Source organism: Carcharhinus amblyrhynchos, chromosome 1 (assembly GCF_965287045.1).
Source record: "Carcharhinus amblyrhynchos chromosome 1, sCarAmb.v2.hapA, whole genome shotgun sequence".
NCBI lineage: Eukaryota > Metazoa > Chordata > Chondrichthyes > Carcharhiniformes > Carcharhinidae > Carcharhinus > Carcharhinus amblyrhynchos.
Window position 1 is genome coordinate 12,363,689 of NC_137324.1, and position 22,399 is coordinate 12,386,087.

Consider the following 22,399-nt stretch of genomic DNA (forward strand, 5'->3'; position numbering starts at 1 on the left):
ATAAATACTGGCCAGCCAGCCTCACCCACAATGAATAATAAAACAAAATTAGGGATCCAATGAAAAATTAATAGTTGGTGACACAAATGCCGGAATTCTACTGCCTCACCCGCCCCATCATGGGAGCAGGCGAAGGGTGGTCAATGGAAGTGTCCGTTGAGCCTGGGCAGGATTTTCCAATCTCAGGTCGAGCAAGGCTGTAAAATCCCACTCAGTGAATTCACCTGGTTTCGTCACTGATGGGCGCCAAGTTACAGCAGGCCAGTTTCTAAGATGGGACACGAATCCTCTCGATCTCCAGGCACATGATGGGCCAGTCACAAACAAACAATGTAGATTAGGGAGAGAAGCATTGTACAGGGGCAGGAGTGCCCTTGTAGGCACTGCTGAGGCCATTGACTAAAACTGAATTCTTATTGAACCGTAAGATTTATAGTCGATGGTGTTGTTATTCATTTTATTTTAGGTGTGGGAGTTGCTGCAACACTTTTTTCCCATTCCGAGCTGCCCTTGAGAAGCTGGTGGTAGGCTGCCTTCTAAAATAACTGCAGACCATTAGATTAAAGTACCCCAAAAAAAAAGTGAGTTCCAGCATTTTGACGTAAGAAAATAAAACATTGGCATGTTGCATCCAGTTCTGGACACCACACAGGTACACGGAGTTAGACTGTAAATCAGCTCTGATCTCACTGAACAGAAGAACAGGCTTGAGGGGCTAAATGTTCCCTGTTCCCATAAATTAGGGATGGGGATTTTAATCAGCACCGAGGAGACAGTTAGCTAGAACACTGAGTACAGTTCTGGGTGCCACACTACAGGAAGGGTATGAATGCATTGAAAAGAGTGCAGAAGAGATTTACTAGAATGGTCCCAGAAGTTAGAAACTTCAGTTATGAGGATAGACTGGCGTGGTTGGGACTGTTCCACTTGGCGTGAAGAAGGCTGAGTGGAGATTTGATAGAGATGTTCAACATCATGAGGGGGCGGGATGCTGTAGATGGGGAGAAACTGTTCCTGCTCGTAAAAGGATCAAGAACGAGAGGGCACAGATTGAAAGTGATTTGCAAAAGGAGCAAACATGATGTGAGGAAAGACATTTTCACGCAGTGAGTGGCTGGGGTCTGGATTGCACTGCTCGGAAGGCAGGCGCAATTGAAACATTCAAGAGGGCATTAGATGATTATCTGAATGGAAACAGGGCTGGAAGGGATGGAAGGCAAGGGAATAACATTAAGTCACAATGCTCGTTTGGAGAGCTGGTGCAGACATGATGGGCCAAATGGCTTCCTTCAGCCCCGTAACAATTCTGTGATTTTGACTGTCAGTGCCTGAGGGCAACTTGGGGGCAGCGATGCACCAGCTAGCCTTGTGCTTCTTTGTGTGGGAGCTGGCAGGTTTGGGGGCTGCTATCTCAGATGCCTTGGCAAGCTGGCAACTGAGTGATGGGAGAATGAGGACGGTGAGGGAATGAAGCCGGAAACGTCATCCCCAGTCCTCACAGCTCATTCTCCAAAATGGCACCATGGTTAAAATGGCTGCACTTCCTGTCAGTTCCAAACAATGTGCAAGAACCAGTTTTCAAAGCCAATTGAGGTCAGAAAAAGAAATATCATCTTGCATGTACATTATATCAAGGAATCGAGACGTTGATCTATCGAGTTTTTTTTTACATGAAGCATTAATCAGTTTTACTCTGGATCACACAGACACCAGCTGTCAAGAATTTCTTGCGCGCGCTATTATTGCGACGTTTGTTGACGGGTGTTGACAAGATTTTTGACATAACAATATACAGTCAAAACATCCATTAAATGAAAAGATAGCAACGCGATTTACGTATAATATGTACTCCTGACATTACGCACTGTGCGGAATGCGGGTGGTCCCGTTATCGGTGCGTTCTCCATCAGCAGGATTGTGCATCGTGAGGGGGAGAGAGTGAGCTGGAAGGGAGGGCGCTGAGACTGGGAAGGCTTGTGGAATGGGTGGGGGCGGATGTGAGAGGAAGAGATGTTTTCATTAAAAAATACAGCAAGAAGGAAAAAAGCAGACCCGTTGCTATCAAGTTTTTAATCTAAAGCGAGACCATGGCAAAACTTGATTTGATTTGATTTATTATTATCACATGTATTAATATACAGTGAAAAGTATTGTTCCTTGCGTGTTGTACAGATAAAACATGCTGTTCATAGAGAAGGAAAGGAGAGGGTGCAGAATATAGTGTTACAGCCATAACTAGGGTATAGAGAAAGATCAACTTAATGCAAGGTAAGTCCATTTAAAAGTCTGACAGCAGCAGGGAAGAAGCTGTTCTTGAGTCAGTTGACCTCAGATTTTTATATTTTCTTTTTTCCAATGGAAGAAAGTGGAAGAAAGAATGTCCGGGGTGCGTGGGGTCCTTAATTAAGCTGGCTGCTTTGCCAAAGCAGCAGGAAGTGTAGACAGGGTCAATGGATGGAAGGCTGGTTTGCTTGATGGATTGGGCTACATGCACAGCCTTTTGTAGTTCCTTGCGGCCTTGGGCAGAGCAGGTGCCATACCAAGCTGTGATACAACCAGAAAGAATGCTTTCTATGGTGCACCTGTAAAAGTTGGTGAGTGAATTTTGGTGACAGAAACTTGGGGACGGGAAGACAATGAACTGTTCCACTAAAAGGAATTATTTGTCCTTTGTTGAAGTCTGAAAGGCGTGGTCTGCCCTTCTGGGTGGACAGGGAAGATGAGTGCTGTGTAAAAGAAGAGCAGGGAAGTTCTTGCCAGCCTCTCTGACCAACATCAACCGACAGGGCTGAAAACTGATGGTATTCTTGTCCAAAAACGGAAAACGCTGGAAAATCTCAGCAGGTGTGTGGAGAGAGAGAATAGAACCACCACCGAGTCTAGATAACCCTTGGTCAGATGTTCTTGCTGCTGTCTATGATCTCTTGCTGTGCATAAATTGGCTGCTGTGTTCAAATGTGACAACAATGATAATAGGTTGAATATTCCTGACTTAATCATTTTTCACGCTTTGGGACCATTTTGTCTAGGGTGGGGGGGGATGGGGGTGGAATTCGGTTGCCATGGTAATGCGCCCTTTACCAGACTACACAACACGTACGCCACTGCGACACAGTTGTTAGCAGTGCTGATTCCCTGCGTGGGTCACTGTGCGGAGACTGCATGTTCTCCTTGTGTCTGCGTGGGTTTCCTCCGGTTTCCTCCTACTACTGATTCTCGGCTTGTGTGCAGCCTGCATGTTCTCCCCGTGTCTGTGTGGGTTTTCTCCGGGTGCTCCGGTTTCCTCCCACAGTCTAAAAGACGTGCTGGTTCAGTGCATTGGTCATTCTAAATTCTCCCTCGGTGTACCCGTATCGGTGCCGAACTGTGGCAACTAGGGGATTTTCACAGCAACTTCATCGCAGTGTTAATATAAGTCTACTTGTGAGATTAATAAACGAACTCAAACTCTAAGAACCTACCCCCAAACTTCCCCACCAATTAGAATGTAGACAGTACAGAAGGAGGCTATTCAGCTCATCGAGTCAAGGATCACTTTAAATCTGTCCACAACCCCATCCAGGCCCCACTCCCGCAACGCTACATATTTACCCTGCTAAACCCCTGACACTAGGGTCAATGTAGCATGGCAAATCAACTTAACCTGCACGTCTTTGGACTGTAGGAGGAAACTGAAGCACCCGGAAGAAACCCACGCTGACATGGGGAGAACGTGCAGTCTCCACGCAAACAGTGACCCAAGGCGGGAATCGAACCCAGGTCCCTGGCGTTGGGAGGCAGCAGCGTTAACCACTGTGGCACCGTGCCATCCAGAGGGAGGGTGGAGAGGAGTGAGTTACTGTGACTAGTGTCTTGCCTGATTGTATAACTAGAGTAATATAGAAGTTTACAAAATGTTGAGAGGAATAGATAGGGTGGACTCTCAGAGGCTATTTCCCCGGTTTGAAATGGTCGCTACGAGAGGACACAGATTTAAGGTGCGGGGAGGGAGGTTCAGAAGTGATGTTAGGGGTAAGTTTTTCACTCAGAGGGTGGTGAGTGAATGGAATCGGCTGCCGTCAGTGGTGGTGGAGGCGAACTCGCTGGGGTCTTTTAAAAGACTTCTGGATGAGTATATGGGGTTTAATGAGATTGAGGGTTATAGATAGGTCTGTAGGTTGGTAGGTGATGTGGTCGGCGCAACTTGTGGGCCGAAGGGCCTGTTTGTGCTGTAGTGTTCTATGTTCTATGTTCTATGTTCTAATGACAGAGCTTTAAACTAATGGGGGTGGGATATAAGGATAGCTTGAATGAAAGGAGATCCAAAGGAAGAGCCAAGGAGGGTGGCGATGTGGGAAATGACAAGCAATGCGGGAAAAGACAGGAGGGGAGAGTCCAAATAAGTCATACATCAGTGAAAAAGATCATTGCGGGGAATAGAAGTAGAACAAATTAAAACTTAATGTTTCTTTATCTGAATGCACAAACTCCCTGCACAAATAATGGATAAACTAGTGGCACGATTTGAAATAAATGATTTTGATCTAACCCATCTGACAGAAACATGGCTACAAGGCAATAAAGGTTGGAAAATAAACATTCCAGGGTTCACAATATTTCAGGATGGCAGGAGGAATGACAAAGGAGGAAGGGTAATCCCGGTAGAATGACAGAAGGATATTGGGCGGGATTTTCCAGCCTTGCTCACCCCGAAACCGGAAAATCTCGTCAGAGGTCAATGGACCTTTTCCATGGTCCGCCCCTTGCTCACTCCTGGTGGGCAGGACGGTGAAATTCCGGCCATTATGTCCTCAGAGGTTCTTCAATTGGAAACAGTAGGGGTGGATTGTTAAGAGTCAGAACACTTTGGTGGGACTAGGTCAGATGCTCCTGATAGTCATTATAATCATAGCATTGTTCAAAGAAACTTTATAGGGCAGATGGATGCTATTTGACTCACGGAGGCCATTTGGCTCATCCAGTCTGCACTGGCTCTCTGAAAGACCATTTTACCCTGTCCCATTCTTCTGTCTTATTATCCCTGTAACCTTGCACATCCTCTTTTTTCAGATAACAGGTTCCAATACTTTTTTTTCCTCTGCTGATATTAAATTACTTAACTTCCTCTCTCTCCTTTTAGCCCCAAGGTTACTGTCAATTTCTGATATGCAACTTGTGTCTTCCACTGTGAAGACAGGCACAGAATATTAGTTCAATGTCTCCATCATTTCATTATTCTTTTTCTGGAATGAGGGGGTTGGTGAGAAGCTAAGTAAACTGGTGTTATCTGATCTGGGGTTTCGAAGAGTGAGAGGCTATCTCATTGAAACCTACCAGATTCTGAGGGGCTTGATAGGATAGATGCTGAGAGATTGGCTGGGAATTAGAAACCATAGAATTCTACAGCGCAGATGGAGGGCATTTGGCCCATCAAGTCCACACTGACAACAATCCCACCCAGGCTCTATCCCCGTAACCCCATGCATTTACCCTGTTAAGCCCCTTGATACAAAGGGTCAACTTAGCATTACCAATCCACCTTCTACATTCTTGGGAGTGTGGAAGGAAGATGGAGAAGACGAAGGAAACCCACGCAGACATGGGGAGAATGTGTAAACTCCACAGACAGTGAACTCGGGTCCCCAGCAGTGCCAACCACTGTGCCACCGTGCCACCCTATTCTTGCCACTGTCGTGATGAGTCCCGCAGTGGACAATGAGATGGGCCAACCAAAGGTCAGTTGACCTTCAGTGGGGCTGGATGGTCCTGGCAGCGGTCTGGGCTGGAAAACCCTCTCCATTGCTTCCGCTGGTCCGGGAATCCAAGGATTGGCTTCAGCAGCCTCAGGGTAAGTGGCTGATCGTTTTGGAGCAAGATGAGATGGGATCACTTCGCTCAAGTGGATGTGGGTGATCCATGGCTGCGTATACTGGTCTCGCAGGAGATTAAGGGACAGGAGGAGAGGGCAGGAAAAAAATGGAGTTGAAACCCAAGATCAATCATGGTGGTATTGAATGATGGAGCAGGTTCACCAGACCACATGGTCCATGTTGTTCCTAGTTCTTATTTCTTTATATGACAATTTTGTCAGAGGTATTATTAATTAAAGGATCTGTAGTGTGTCTCAGAGAAGCTCATGAGAAGATTTTTTTTTAGGCTGCACAGGAATGGCGAGGAATACCAAGGAAAGTTTTTCTTATCCCTATAGTGGAGAAAGAGGGCATTCAGCCCATCGGGCCAGCACCAACAACAATCCCTTCCAGTCCCTATTCCCATAAGCCCATATATTTACCCCACTAATCCCCCAACACGAAGGGGCAATTTAGCAAGGCCAATCAACCTAACCTGTGTGTGTTTGAACTGTGGGAGGAAACCGGAGCGCCCGGAAGAAACCCATGCAGACATGTGGAGAACATGCAAACTCCACACAGTGTCCTGCTTAACCATTTGTATGGGAAGAGTTGTGATCTGAGTTTCAAAACTTGAGCAGCAGCTGGCATCACTGCAGGACATCCATGAGGTTGAGTTTTTTAATGACTTCCCTATTGGATTTATAAGTGACTTTTGTGTTGGTTCAGGTGTCCCCAGCAAGTGACGTCGTTCCTATATCTACCCTTTTAAACTCTTTCCAAATTTTGAAGAATTTAATTGGGTCACCGCTCAGTCGTCTATCTCCTGGGAGAAAACAAAAGAGCCCCAGTTTGTTCATCACAAATGGTAAACCAGGAGTCAGGAGCATCCTGGAGTTCCCACATAACACAGGACATGCACAGTGAAGGTTGGAGCTGCCCTACCATTCCTCTATTTGTTAGCTAATAAACTTTGTTACCACCAAACACCCTTATTTTTTAATGTCATTCACATATACTACTAGTATCCCAGCCACAACCAATCTGCTAATCAGAACAGAAGAAAAAGTAGATTAACTGGTCATTTGTCACATGTTGCCCATGGCATCTTGCTGTGCATGAACAGGCTACGGAAGAGCGATCCTTGTACTTCATATTGCACTGAGATGTTTCAAGGTGCCAAAGAATGGTTTTGGTTATCGGTGTAGGTTTGAGACTTGCTGTCATCAATCTTCCTGCTGGTATTTGGCCTGTTAACCCACTACCCACAAAGGCGAATGGAATGGCTCAACACAATTTCTAAATGCTTAATGTCACAACAAACTACAGCATGCAAATGGCATGATGACACAATGGTTAGCACTGCTGCCTCATAGCGTCAGGGACCCGGGTTTGATTCCCAGCACTGTCTGTGTGGAGTCTGCGCATTCTCCCCGTGTCTGCGTGGGTTTCCCCCAGGTGCTCCTGTTTCCTCCCACAGCCCGAAAGATGTGTTGCTTAAGTGCATTGGCCATGCAAAAATTCTCCCTCGGTGTAGAAGAACAGGCGCCAGAATGTGGTGACTGGGGGATTTACATAGTAACTTCATTGCAGTGTTAATGTAAGCCTTCTTGTGATGCTATAAACTTAAACCTCCTTCTTCCTACGTATGTAACTCTCTGGTGCTTTTCCCTTCCTGAAGATGCAGCAAAGTTTTTCTTTTCACAAACTTCACTGACACTCAGTTTTCAGCATCTCGTCAGAAACACGTCAAACCACAGCATCCCCACTTGGCTCAAGATCACAAGAACAATTATAACACCAAGATTTACATTCACATAGCATTTGCACAGGCTTAGCACATCCCAGAGTGTTTTAAAGCCAATGAATTACTCTATTACTATTGTAATATCGAATCATAAAATCCCAACAGTGCAGAAGACGCCATTTGGCCCATCGAGTCTATACCAAATACAATCCCACCCAGGCCCTATCCCTATAATCCCATGCATTTACCCTAGCCAATCCTCGTGTCAATAAGGGGCAATTTAGCGTGGCCAATCCACCTAACATCTTTGGTGCGTGGGAGGAAACCGGAGCACTCAGCTAAAAAACACACAAACACAGAAAGAATGTGCAAACTCCACAGAGACACTGACCCCAGCTGGGAATCGAACCTTGGTCCTGTGAAGCAGCAGCGCTAACCACTCTGCGACCTTGCCGCTCTATGCAACAGCCAATTTGCGTACAGCAATCTCCCACAAACAGCAATGGAATAATGGCCAGATGATAAGCTTCGGAGACATTGGCTGACGAACAAATACTGGCGACGAGGCCGGGAAGAGTTCCGTTTTAAAACAGACCATGGATGTTTTGCATTCACTTAAGAGGGCAGGACTGGGGCTAGTTTTAACCACTCTGGTAACGTGACGCTGTCTGGGGGAAGCACCATTTTCTACCCCTGTCTCTGGAGTGGGGTCGGGGAGGGGGGGCCTCACATGACCCAGATGAGAGGGAGAGCCGTCCAAGGAGCCACAGCTGACGCTTGCCCTGCAGTAGCAGCACTCTCGGCTGCCTTCGGGCAGACTCAGCACAGTTCAGGGGCACCGATCACCCGAAAAATTGTAATTGCGACTCCCGTGCCCTGTGTATGCGGTGGAGGGGTTGGAAAACCTGGTGTTGTCAGACTTTTTACTGTGTACTGCTGGCCAGGGAGGTGCTTCGTGGGGGCAAAGGGAGACCTTCAGGAGATTGTGGAATCTCAGGGAGCCAACGCTGAGTATTAATCCACCACCAGAAGCTCTGCCTGGGGACTGACACAACAGCACAAGACATTAACTACAGCAGTATTGCCTTGTATTGATTTCCAGTGGGCGGGTGGAAGAGCAGTAATACAGACACACACACACACATACACACACACACAAGGCTGCAAAGCACTCCCATCAGCATGGGTGAGAGATTTCATAATTACCTCACTAGTGACGCGCTTTCATCAGCTGCTGGGAATCTTGTTAAGCAAATTCACTCTCCTCCCCTGTCAGAACGACACTCTGCCATCTGCATTCTACTGGAGAGTGGGAGAGACTGAAAGGCAGCCAGCTAGTGAGAACCCACATTGACACATAGATACATACACACACACACACCATTCATACATAGACATATATATATACACACACACGCACACCAGACACACGTACTTACACACACTCACACGCACAGACACACAAACACAGTCCGCCTCTGTCAGAAGTAAGTCTCGCACATGCTCCCACACACACACACATACACACACACTAACAACACGGCGTTCCTACCACGGGGAGGCTCGACTGACCGTCACAGTGGAATATACCTCCTGCACTTGAAGGAATAGGAAAGAGACGAGGAGAGGTGCTGGTGGGAGAAGGGGGAGGGGGGTTGTTTAAGGAGTTGGGGGGGAGGAGGGGGAGGGAGAGGGAGAGGGCTCATTGGCTGCAAGATGCTGTGCGAGAGAGGAGCCACGGTGATCAATGTTAAAGACGGATGGTTCAGAGCGCCTCAGCTGGTGTTTCTGTCTTGCAACGGGAGGGAACTTCTTCTGATCAGGAATGCTGCTTTGCTGAGGTGAAAGCGAGAGAGAGAGAGAGACGCACACACACACACTCATATACACACACACATACGGTTGAGGAAAATCTAAGGATGCTATTGTTGCCAAGCTGCAGGTAGGTGGGGCTTTACATACTTATATAAAGGAGCAATCTTTTTTTTGGAGAATGGAAACTTTCATGCATTATTTTTCTGACCACCCCACCCCTCCAATTTTCTGTTAGTTCTTTTGTTTTCCGGTCTTTTAGTGGAGCATTCTGTGTCACTGCCATACTGAGATTTTAGCATGGAATGTATTCTGCTCTGGATTCAAGGGATTTTAACTGTCTTTTTTTGTTGTTGGACTTAGCCTGAGCTTTTAGTGACGGGTTGACTTCTGCCTACGCATATTTTCAGGATCATGTGTGTGTAAGGATTGTGTATACACGGGATGATAGAGAGAGTGTGTGTGTGTGCGTGTGCATATGGAAAGCACTGCATGCTTGGTTCTGTCCATTCAAAATAAGCTGCGTTCTTTAACAAGCCCTTAAAGGCTTAACCCTTTGAGGTAACCTGAAGCTGGACTCCAATATTACAGAAGTTCTTTTTGGAAAACTTTCCTCTCTCCCAACATTCCCCCCTCCCTCCCCACCTCCCCCCCCACCTCCACAGATCCCTCATTGTGTCGTTAAAAGCAGAATCAAGAGTAACTTTCCAGAGGGAATTGGATAGATACTGAGGGGAAAAAAAGAGGGACATATGAAATGGAGGTCCACATGGAACGAGCCGGGGTGAGTGGGACAAATTAAACTGCCCTGTTTTAAAAAAAAAAGCCAGCCCTCTCACGATTGGCCTCCTGACATTCCCTGTGATCTTTCTTCATAAGTAGACTGTTGGGAGCCCTGTCCCAACTCAATAACGTGGTTTTAGTTACAAAAAAAAACTTGCATTTCTACTGCACTTTTTCTCAACCTTACACTATCCCAACACACTGTTTCAGCTAATGGAGTAGTTGATGAAATGCGGTCACTGTTCCAATGTGGGGAATGCACAGCCCAAATTGGCACACAGCAAGATCCCACGCACAGCGATCAGATAATGGGTCAGCACTGTCAGTGTCAGCCTCCCCATCTCCTTTCTAATGGTAGGGGAAGCATCAAGGGGCAGTATCCTTCGCTGCCAGTATCTCTGCCAGTGGGCAGTATCTCCTCCTGTTGGTGGGAGCATCACTGGAGGGGTTGCAGTGGGTGGGGGGCAGTGTTCCTCCCTGTGTTGGTGGGGAGAGTCAGAGGGGAGGGTCACCCATGGTAGGTCAGGAGTGTCATCTCTTTGGTGAGCCATTTTAGTGGGAATTGTCTTCACTATTGGTGGGGCATGTTGGTGGGAGAGTGTCTCATCTGTCGTTGGAGAGTGCCTATTCCTGTCAGTGAGGAATGTTGATGGGTCATGTTGCATTCTCTCAATGGGTAGGGTCTCCTCGGTCAGTGGGAGTGTCAGCAGGGAGTGTCTCCCCCTGTTGGTGGGGAGTGCCACTGGGGAGTTTCTCCCCCTGTTGCTGGGGAGTATTGATGGGGAGCGTCTGTTCTTGTCAAAGGGCGGGGGGGTGGAATGTTTGGGGGAAACGCAACGTTCTCTCAATGGGGAGACTGTCCCCGGTCAGTGGGAGTATCAATGAGTATCTCCCCCTGTTGGTGGGGGAAGTCTCCCCGGTCAGTGGGAGTATCAATGAGTGTTTCCCCCTGTTGGTGGGAAGATTCTCCCCAGTCAGTAGGAGTGTCAATGAGTGTCTCCCCCTGTTGGTGGGGAAAGTCTCCCCGGTCAGTAGGAGTGTCAATGAGTGTCTCCCCCTGTTGGTGGGGAATATCAGTGGGGAGTGTTGATGCGATTTGTTTCTCCAGCAGGAAGGGCTGTTTTCCCAATGTTGATGGGGAGTGTTTTTGAGGAGTGTTGGTGGAAAGAATCACATGCAGGGAGCATCACTGGTGAGTGCCGCTCCCTGTAGGTATAAATGTTAATGGGGAATGTCTCCCCCAAATATTGAGTGTCACGGGCAGTATTTCCCTCGGTAGGTGGGGGAGGGTGTCAGTGATAAGGGTCAGTATCTTTCCCTGTGAGTGCAGAATGTCATGAGGGGCTACCTGTTGGGAACAGTAACCCCTATAAGGCAGAGAGTGTCAGTGGGAAATGGTGCTGGGGAATGTCATCCACTATAGGTGGGGGGTGGGGGCGGTGTTGCTCGGTGTGGGTGGGGTGTGTTGCTTGGTGTGGGTGGAAGATATAGCTGGGGTGTGTTACTCGATGGTGACGGGGGATGTAGGTGGAAGGGGTGTTGCTCTGTGTAGATGGGGGATGTAGCTGGAGGGTATTGTTCGGTGTGGATGGGGGACATAGCTGGGGGGGGGGGGGGTGCAACTTGCTCCGTATAGGTGAAAGGTGTTTGGGGGGTGTTGTTCGGTGTGAGTGGGGAGTGTTGGTGGGGGGGGGGGGGGTGTTACTTGATGGTGGTGAGGGATATAGCTGGGAGGTGTTGGAGGTGGAGGTGGAGGGGGTGTTACTCCATGTGGGTGGGGGATTCAGTTGGGGGGGTGTTGCTCGGTGTGGGTGGGGGATTTCACTGGGGGCTGTTGCTCGGTGTGGGTGGGGGATATAGTTGGGGGGTATTGCTCAGTGTGAGTGGGGTCTGTTGGTTGGGGGGGGGTGTTGATCAGTGTGGGTAGGTGACATAGCTGGGGGAGTGTTGTTCAGTGTGGGATATGGTTGGGGGGTATTGCTTGGTGTGGGTGGGGCATATAGTTGAGGGGGTGTTGCTCGGTGTGGGTGGAGGATATAGTGGAGGGGTGTTGCTTGGTGTGGGTGGGGGATATGGTTGGGGGCTTTGTTGCTCGGTTTGGGTGGGGGGGTATTACTTGGTGTGGATGGGGGATACAGTCGGGGGCTGTTGCTCTGTGTGGGGATTTAGCTGGGGGGCAGTTGCTCGGTGTGGGTGGGGGATTTCGCAGGGGGGTGTTGCTTGGTGTTGGTGGGGGATATGGTTTGGGGGGGGGGGTGTTGTTCGGTGTGGGTGGGGGATAAACCTGGGGGCTGTTGGAGGTGAATATCTGTGAGGCATGTTGCCTGCTTTGAGCTGAATTAGAATCAGAAATTCAGGTGATGCAAGCGCAAACTTTTAGATTGAGCTGTCTGCCTGAGGCTTCATATTCATGGAATCAATACCTTCATCCTGCAACCCCCTTCTCACCCTCACCCAGTGCTCACTGTCAGAGTTAAAGCAATGTCAGAAAAATGCATCTCAGTAAGTGAAGGGGGGAAGGTGTCTATGACCCCCCCACGCCTACTGCACGCGCACACACACATACATACATACATACATACACACACACACATGCACATACAGACAGACAGACAGACACATGCACATAACTGCACACAGCCTTCCCACAAACACACACACCAAGTACATGCACACTACACACACACACACACACACACACACACGGCACACCCCTCCCACACAGACACCCACATACACCCCTCACAAATACCCACACCTGCACACACACACTACATACAGACACAGATGCACACACCCCCCGCACACATACATACACACACACACCCCACATACACACACACATAGCTCTATGTTTGACATCTTTTTGCCTACATTACAGTCATTGCACTTAAAGTAATTCATGGTGTGAACCCTTTGAATTGTTTAACGTGATAAGGGCTATTAAATATTCAAGGGCGACAGAACATTTTCTTTTCCACTGTAATTATTAGTATTCTGCTCCAAACTACATTGAGCATCACATGTGCAGGTCTCACCTGGAGCCTGTGCTTGTGCTCAGCAGATGGAGTTTATCGGGTTAGACAGCTAACTTTCCCTTCCTGCCCGCTGCTTCTCCGGTTATCTCTTGTGGGATGATCGGAGCAAAGATCCGACCAGAAAAATGGATATGGAGCAGAGAATCAGTGAGCAGGGTGGCCAACTGTGTGTGTGTGGACCCATTGCAGAAGCTTCGCCCGTGTGCCCCCATCACCCTCCCCCCTGCTCTGCTCTGCCCCCCACCCCACCCCCCCACCCACATGTTCCCACATTGGTTGCTTGACAGGGTCAGGGTCGGCCGACCCTTTGGTTCTGAAAAGGGGGGTCTCTACGTTGTGAAATCCCAACAGAGTGTGAGACTGATTTTTTTTTTTGGATAAGGTTTTCTTTGTCCCTGCTCCTCAGGAGACGGGAGAGAGCAGTCACCCAGGTTTCAGGTGAACTGGGTGGGGTGGGGTGACTGAAGAGCCAGCAAGCTCAGATCTCAGTCTGGCAAAACTTGACTGTGAAGTCAGGAGGTCCCCCCACCCCCACAACTGTCATAGAATCATAGGGTCAAATTTTCCTGTCCCATCCGAAACGAGAATCGGAGCGGGCGAGGGGTGGACCGTGGAAAGGTCCGTTGACCTCGTGTGGGACTTCCAGGTTTCGGGGCGAGTGACGCCGGAAAATCCCGTTGTTCAGTGCAGAAAAGGCCCTATCGAGACGGCACCGACAATATCTACTACCCAAGTCTGGCGGTTCTCATTTTCCAGAACCTGTCCCGTATCCTTGAATGTTGTGAAGTAATAATTTTTTAATGGTTACAAAGTTTCCAGCCTCCACTACTTTCCCAGGCAGTCGCATTCCTACCACCCTCTGAGTTTGTTCCCGAATTCCCTCTGAATCTCCTGCTCCTTACCCTTGTTGACCACATCATTTCCAAGACCCCTTAATAGGAAGGAGTAGAAGGCCTCGCTGATGAGCTGAGGTGGAGTTGGGGATGGAGAGAGGCCTGCTTGGAGGTTGAGCATGTATAGGGATTAGGTCTCAGTAGCCTGTTTCTGACTAGCCTATGCTGTGCATCCCATTCATACCCTACTGCTGTAGAAAAACTGGCAGAATCTGAATTGACCCTTACCATTGAGGTCGGGCAGACAACATGTCAGGATGTCCTGAACGGGGCTTCTTCTTCATTAAGGATGAGGGGGGTGGGCGGAGGAGTGAGATCACATTGAAACCTACAGAATACTGAAAGGCCTGGATAGAGTGGACGTGTTTTCATTTGTAGGCGAGACTAAGATCTGAGGGCACAGCCTCACAGCAAAGGGATGAGCTTTTACAACAGAGATGAGGAGGAATTTCTTCAGCCAGGTGATGATGAATCGATGGAATTCATTGACGCAGAAAGCTGTGGAGGCCGGGTCATTGAGTATATTTAAGACAGAGATAGGTAGGTTCTTGATTGATGAGGGGATCAAAGTGGAAAAGCCAGGAGAATGATGTGGAGAAGCCTATCAGCCAAGATTGAATGGCACGGAACAGACTCAATGGGCCAAATGGCCTAGTTCTGTTACTATATGTTACGCTCTTACATTATGCCACAACTGCATAAAGCTTATTTTTCATCTGGGCAACCTCTGGGGTGCTGGATTCTGGATCCTGCAGCTCATAAACTAGCACTGCGGGTAACTGGGAATAGGGCCTGGGAGGGATTGTTGTCAGTGCAGACTCAATGGGCTGAATGGCCTCTGCCTGCACTGTAGGGTTTCTCTGAGTCTATGATTCTATGAGGGTGTGCAGTGCAGATTCAGAAGCACAGATCCTGGACAAAGCAGGTTAAATGATCAGACTAAGCTTATGGTCCTTAGTGATACGAAGAGGCTGATCAAAGGAGCTGATAAATTGGCTCTATTTCCTCTGGCGAGGATAGTCAACATCTTTTCCCAAAGGCAGGGGAGTCTAAAACTACAGGGCATAGGTTTAAGGTGAGAGGGGAGAGATACAAAAGTGTCCAGAGGGGCAATTCTTTCACACAGAGGGTGGTGAGTGTCTGGAACAAGCTGACAGAGGTAGTAGTAGAGGCGGGCACAATTTTATCTTTCAAAAAGCATTTAGATGGTTACATGGGTACGACGAGTACAGAAGGATGTGAGCCAAATGCGGGCAATTGGGATTAGTTTTGGGGTTTTAAAAAAAAGATGGCGTGGGACAAGTTGGGCCGAAGGGCCTGTTTCCATGCTGCAAACCTCTATGACTCTATAACTAGAATATGACGATATAAAATGACAGCGAGGTTATTCAGCAATTCTTCACACAAACATAATCGAAATCTTGAGCTATCTTTCCTATAAAGCTGTCCAGGCTGCTTTTGGCTGGTCGGTTGCAGGTGGGGGTGGAGGAGATGCCAAAAACAAAACTAGTCGATTTTTTTTTGTGTGAGGCATATTTTTGACTGATCCCAGCGGGTAGCGTACGCCAAAACAGGAGTAATCGAATCCAATGGGATTCAGGGGGCTGGGGAAAGGGTCAACTTCTGTCCCTATTAACATGAATGAACAGTGTCTGCAGAGACTGGGTTGGGGGGAAGTGGTGGGGTGGAGGGAGGCGAAAGGGAGCTTTGCCTTCCTGCGCTGACAACCTGGGCAATCCCTGCTACTCCTCTCACATCTCGAAAGGCTCTGTTCTACATCACTTTGCTGTCGGCAGATATATTTAGAGTGTTTTCTTTTCACCCGCCCTGTGTTAGAAAGCATTTTTTTTCACAGCTTGAAAGTTCAACAGAGTCATAAGTGTCTTACAGATTGAAAACACAGATGCAGAGGAAATGATTTAATGCTGTTTCTTTTTGGGGGGGGGGAGGGAGGGAGGGAGGGGGGGAGCGTTGGTTCGCGGTTTTGAGTGAATTCCCTTGTCAGATTAATTCTGTTCCTTGCGATCAGGCTAATACAATGTCTAAAGTGCCTATTGCCTTTCCTTCCTGAATGGCCGTGCACCATTCTCCTTGAGTGATGGGGATAGGAGATGAATCTTAGAGAAGCATTGTCCCTTATTTTCTTTTAAACCGCAGCAAAATTATTGTTTTTTTTTTCTCTTAGCTGCTTTGGACTGACGTGACGTACTGAAAAGATACCAGCTGGGGCCTCTTTTTTTTTTTAAAAGTTCATTTGTGGGACATGGGCGTCACCGGTTGGGCCAGCATTTGTTGCCCATCCCTAGTTGCTCTGGAGGGCAGTTGAGAGTCAACCACTTTGCTGTGGCTCTGGCGTCACACGTAGGCCAGAGAGAAAAGTGTTTAATTGCCCGTCACTTGGTAAAAGCTAAAAGTCTGGTGGTCGCATGCCTCAGAACAGAGGGGGGGAGCAGGGGGGTGGAGGTAAGAATTATAAGGAGCCTCAAGACAGTGAATAGTATGAAGCTATTTCCGTTGGCGGAGAGGTCGTTGTCAGGGTTTGTAGATGTGAAGGAATTGGCAGAAGGAGCAGAGGAGAAAGTTTAAGTATTTATTAGCGTCAGAAGTAGGCTTATATTCACACCGCAAATAAGTTACTGTGAGAATCCCCGAGTCACCACACTCCAACGCCTGTTTGGGTACGCTGAAGGAGAATTTAGCATGGCCAACACACCCAACCATCTTTGGACTGTGGGAGGAAACTGGAGCATCCAGAGGAAATCCACACAGACATGGGGAGAATGTGCAAACTCCATACAGACAGTGACCCAAGCTGGGAATCGAACCCAGGCCCCTGGTGTTGTGAGACGGCAGTGTTAATCACTGTGCCACCATGCTGCCCCATCACTCAAAAGATGGTGGTGATCTGGAACGCACTGCCCGAAAAGGTGGGTCAGAAACCCTCACCACATTTAAAACAAAATATTGGAAATGGACATGATATTCTGTAACCCAGAGATCTCAGGACCAAGAGCTGGAGAGTGGGAATAGGCTGGATAAGTCTTTGCCAGCTGGCACAGACACGAAGGGCTGAATGGTCTAATAACAGTGCCAGACATTTCCTGCCATTCTGTGACAGCCTCAAGTTGTGCAAAGGTGCTGGATAAGGGGAAGCACGGTGGCACTGTGGTTGGCACTGCTGCCTCACAGTGCCAGTGATCTGGGTTCAATTCTGGCCTCGGATCACAGTCTGTGCAGAGTCTGCATGTTCTCCCCGTGTCTGCGTGGGTTTCCTCCAGGTGCTCCGGTTTCCTCCCACGATCCGAAAGACGTGCCAGTTAGGTGCATTGGCTGTGTTAAATTCTCCCTCAGTACACGCTAACAGGCGCTGGAGTGTGGTGACTAGGGGATTTTCACAATAACTTCATTGCTGTGTTAAGCCTACTTGTGACATGAATAAATAATAAATGCAAGCTCTTTCTTTTTTAAGGAGTCGGCCTCTTGCTCCCTAGTGTCGGTCGGCACCTGGTAAGACGCGGGTTGATGGGTTTTTGATAAGCGGGGGGATTAAGGGTTATGGGGAGAGGGCGGGAATGTGGAACTGATCCACTTCAGATCAGCCATGATCTTATTGAATGGCGGGGCAGGCTCGAAGGGCTAGATGGCCTACTCCTGCTCCTATTTCTTATGTTCTTATGTTCTTAAACGTGATTGAGATAGTTTTTCCCTGCCCCGGTTTCCCTGGGAATGGTCAAAATGCCAAACCTGTATGCTTTCTTTTTGTGTTTTCTCTCCAAGGACCTCCCAATCCCTTTGTACGTAAGTTTTTCGCTCTGTAGAAAAAATTCTGATTTTCTGTCCTTCCCGTCAAATCAATAACCTCACAGTTCTCCACATTAAACTCCATCAGTCACCTTCTCAACCAGTTGCTCGACAGTGGTTAGCACTGCTGCCTCAACAGTGTCAGGGCCAGGGATTCCCAGCTTGGGTCACTGTCTGTGAGGAGTCTGCACTTTCACCCTGTGACTGCGTGGGTTTCCTCTGGGTGCTCCAGTTTCCTCCCACAGTCCGAAAGACGTGCTGGTTAGGTGCATTGGCCGTGCTAAATTCTCCCTCAGTGTACCCAAACAGGTGCCAGAGTGTGGCGACTAGGGGATTTTCACAGTAATGTAAGCCTACTTGTGACATTGACAAATAAATAAACTGATTTGATGAGCATGCCAGGTGAATCTGTACCTAGGCTGGGTTTTCAGTGTGTTGCCGAAGGCCATAGTCAGAGGGTCGCACAGTGGCACAGTGGTTAGCACTGTTGCTTCACAGCACCAGAGACCCAGGTTCAATTCCCAGCTTGGGTCACTGTCTGTGTGGAGTTTGCACATTCTCCTCATGTCTGCGTGGGTTTCCTCCAGGTGCTCCGGTTTCCTCCCGCAGTCCAAAAGACATACTGGTTAGGTGATTGATGGCACGGCAGCACAGTGATTAGCACTGCTGCTTCACAGCTCCAGAGACCTGGGTTCGATTCCCGGATTGGGTCACTGTCCGTGTGGAGTTTGCACATTCTCCCCGTGTCTGCATGGGTTTCCTCCGGGTGATCCGGTTTCCTCCCACAGTCCAAAGATGTGCGGGTTAGGTTGATTGGCCATGCTAAAAAAAATTGCCGTTAGTGTCCTGAGATGTGTAGGTTAGAGGGATTAGTGGGTATAATATGTCGGGATATGGGGGTAGAGCCTGAGTGGGATTGTGGTCTGTGCAGACTCAATGGGCCGAATGGCCTATTTCTGTACTGTAGGGTTTCTATGATTGGCTGTGCTAAGTTCTCCCTCAGTGTATCCGAACAGACATCGGAGTGTGGCGACTGGAGAATTTTCGTAGTAACTTGAAAATGTAAGCCTGCCTGTGGACTAATAAGTAAATTTTATCTTAAATCTCCCTGTCCAATGCATTTCCAATAAAACTGTGCTTGGCGATCGGGGGGAAACAATTGTGAACCTTCGATAATGCCTTGTCGAGCAAATAAATGTTTTTTTTTCGACTGAGCACAGTTCGCCTTTAAGTTGTGGAGTTTATTTTCCACCCCGTACTGTGATGTGTTTGCACAATTTGTTGTCTGAAGTATTTTGAGCAGAGTATTAGCTTGCTTTATTTGGCTGCCTGTCTCTGCAGCATTCAGATTGATTTGCAAACTAAAGTGCTAATCTGTGACAATTTCTGCTGCTTGAAGAAACTTATGTTAATGTTTATGTTGAAACAGCTCCTATTTAACTGTCAGTTATTCTTCGACCAGCCTTTTCTCTCTGGATGCTCTCTTTCGCCGTTTCTCTTCTTGTTTCTCATCTCTCCCTCTCTCCTGCCCTTGCCTCGCTGGCTCTTGTTTCGTGTCTTATTTGTTTCTGAGTCTTTCTTTCCATAATTAGACCCTAAGATATAGGAGCAGAATTAGGCCACTCCGCCCATCAAGTCTGCTCCGCCATTCAGTCGCGGATGATATGATTCTCATCCCCATTCTCCTGCCTTTTCCTCATAACCCTTGATCTCCTTATTGATCAAGAACCTACCTATCTCCGTCTTAAAGACACTCAGTGACCTGGCCTCCACAACCTTCTGCGGCAAAGAGTTCCACAGATTCACCACTCCCTGGCTGAAGAAATTCCTCGTCATCTCTGTTTTAAAGGAGTGTCCCTTCACCCTGAGGTTGTGCCCTCGAGTTCTGATCTCTCCCACTAGTGGAAATATCCTCTCCACAGCCACTCTACTTAGGTCTGTCAGTATTCTGTGAGTTTTAATGAGATCCTCCCTCACCCTTCTAAACTCCATCGAGTATCAGCCCAAATTCCTCAACTGCTCATCATGTGACAAACCCATCATTCATTCTGCTGTTTTTCAGTCTCTGTTTCAGTTTTTTCTCTTCTCTCCAGTCAATCTATTGATAGACTTACCTATCACCTGCTGCCACTCTCGTTTCCTGTTGACTTTTACTTTTCTCTCCCCTTCCCATTGCCCCCCTCTCTCTCTCTCTCTCTCTCTCCATCTGCTGGACTCCTCTCCACTTTCTGATAAGTCTCTTGTTAGGGACCAGATCAGAAACTCCAAGGTATATTACAAAGTTAGCCTAGGCCCCAACTTTTGGTACTATGGCGATCATAAGGTGTTCCACTCCAGCTATGATCCAATTGATGTAGTAGGAAGATATTATTGAAACAAACTTAGTTTAAGGACACAGAATATAACAAAAAGAATTGGGATAATGGTTACACTTTAAACTACTTAAACATGAGAAAGTATAATTTTAAGCAGCTCTCTTTCTCTATAGTTCCAATTTAAGCAATACCCCCATAGACATAAATTCTACTTCAGGATCAATTATGGGGAGGCGACGATTAATCAGAAACTCAGCTAATGTTCTGGGGGCATGGGTTCAAATCCCACCAAGGCAGATGGTGGAATTTGAATTCAATTTAAAAAAATCTGGAATTAAGAACCTACTGATGACCATGAAACTATTGTCGGAAAAACCTATTTGGTTCGCTAATGTTCTTTAGGAAAGGAAATCTGCTGTCCTTACCTGATCTGGCCTATATGTGACCCCAGAGCCACAGCAATGTGGTTGACTTTCAACTGCCCTCTGAAATAGCCCAGCAAACTATTCAGTTGTCCCTCCTGGCATTGTGGGTCAACCCACAGAATATGGACTGCAATGATTGAAGAAGGCAGCTCATCACCACCTTCCCAAGGGATGGGCAATAAATGCTGGCCAGGCAGTGACGCCCATGTTCCATGAATGAATAAAAGAAATCAGCAAAAACAGATACACTCATGTGGATGCGAGCTTTGCAGCTTTTTAACTCCACTGAAGAGATACAGAAATACTGTATGAATCTCATACAGCAGTTTCCAGAGAAGGATATAGTCTCAAACAGCGCAACCTCTGAGAAAGGGTTTCTGGCAGACCCAGTCTCCAGGCTTCAGAGATGGACCGAACGGTTTCCTCTCATTTGGGGTGGCACGGTAGCACAGTGGTTAGCACTGGTGCTTCACAGCTCCAGGGTCCTGGGTTCGATTCCTGTGCGGAGTTTGCACATTCTCCTCATGTCTGCGTGGGTTTCCTCCGGGTGCTCCGGTTTCCTCCCACAGTCCAAAGACGTGCGGGTTAGGTTGATTGGCCATGCTAAGAAATTGCCCCTTAGTGTCCAGGGATACGTAGGTTAGAGGGATTAGTGGGCATAATATGTAGGGATATGGGGGTAGGGCCTGGGTGGGATTGTGGTTGGTGCAGACTCAATGGGCCAAAGGGCCTCTTTCTGCACTGTAAGATTCTATGATTTCTATGAGCTACTTCTCTCCAAAGACTGCAAACAACAAATGAACTGGGTTTCTCCCTGTGTGCCTAACTACGCCCAGTCACATGATTTTTCCTGTCAAAACTTAATCAAGCCCCACTCTGAAGAACCCAAGGTAAAACAGTATAAAAAAAACAACCCTGCGTTAGTCCAGATTAAAACAAACATTTTGACAATTAAGATCAGTTATGCGGCTGCCGTGTACAGACAGAACAGCACCAGTAATAAAACAAACTGCTGAAGCAAATCCTTCACAAGAAACTCAATCCAATTATACTTCTTAATGGTAGAGTATCATCACACTCTCCAACCTGCCCTGTCTCCAGTCTGTCTGCTGGAGGAATCCAACAGACAAAAGGCAGCATTAGTTCGTGGTTAGCACTGTTGCCTCTCAGTGCCAGGGACCCGGGTTTGATTCCCAGCTTGAGTCACTGACTGTACAGAGTCTGCACGTTCTCCCCATATCTGCGTGGGTTTCTTCTGGGTGCTCCAGTTTCCTCCCATAGTCCAAAAGATGTGCTGGTTAGGTGCATTGGCCATGCTAAATTCTCCCTCAGTGTCCCCGGAGTGTGGTGACTAGGGGATTTTTCACAGCAACATTTATTGCAGTATTAATGTAAGCCTAACTGTGACACCAATAAGTAAACTTGAAATTCTCTATTACATCTGCCCGTGACTCTGTCTGTCTGTTGATTCTTTCTCTCTGTTCTCTTTTCCCTGCTTCCTCTCCCTCACTCTGTTTGCTACTTGTTTACTGGAGGATTAGGTGAAAGGCAGGCTAAGGTAGTGGGGGACGTTGAGAGACGCTGTTCAGGAGCGCTTTAAATATCGTCCTCGGATCTCCAAACCCATGAAGTGGCAGCGAAGAAGGCAATTTTCTGCCCAAATCTCTTGAGATGCACCATTCATCCCCCCCCAGTGACGAGCTGAACAGTGCAAGATCATGGGCACAGTTTTCCCAAAGCATTTCTAACCACTGTCC

The 22,399-nt window shown here is 47.8% G+C and overlaps 2 protein-coding genes across 2 annotated transcripts in view; one reads left to right on the plus strand and one right to left on the minus strand.

The window, feature by feature from the left end:
- LOC145346307 (dedicator of cytokinesis protein 2-like) overlaps nt 1–22,399 on the minus strand; it is a 1,149,449-nt gene that overhangs the window by 518,713 nt on the left and 608,337 nt on the right. The gene's annotated exons all lie outside the window — the stretch shown is intronic.
- Nucleotides 9,281–22,399, plus strand: part of LOC145348297 (INSYN2B protein-like) — a 133,628-nt gene continuing 120,509 nt past the window's right edge. Inside the window, exon 1 of the mRNA XM_080196502.1 lies at nt 9,281–9,416. The gene's annotated coding sequence lies outside the window, so the exon portion shown is untranslated. The remainder of the gene's footprint in view (nt 9,417–22,399) is intronic.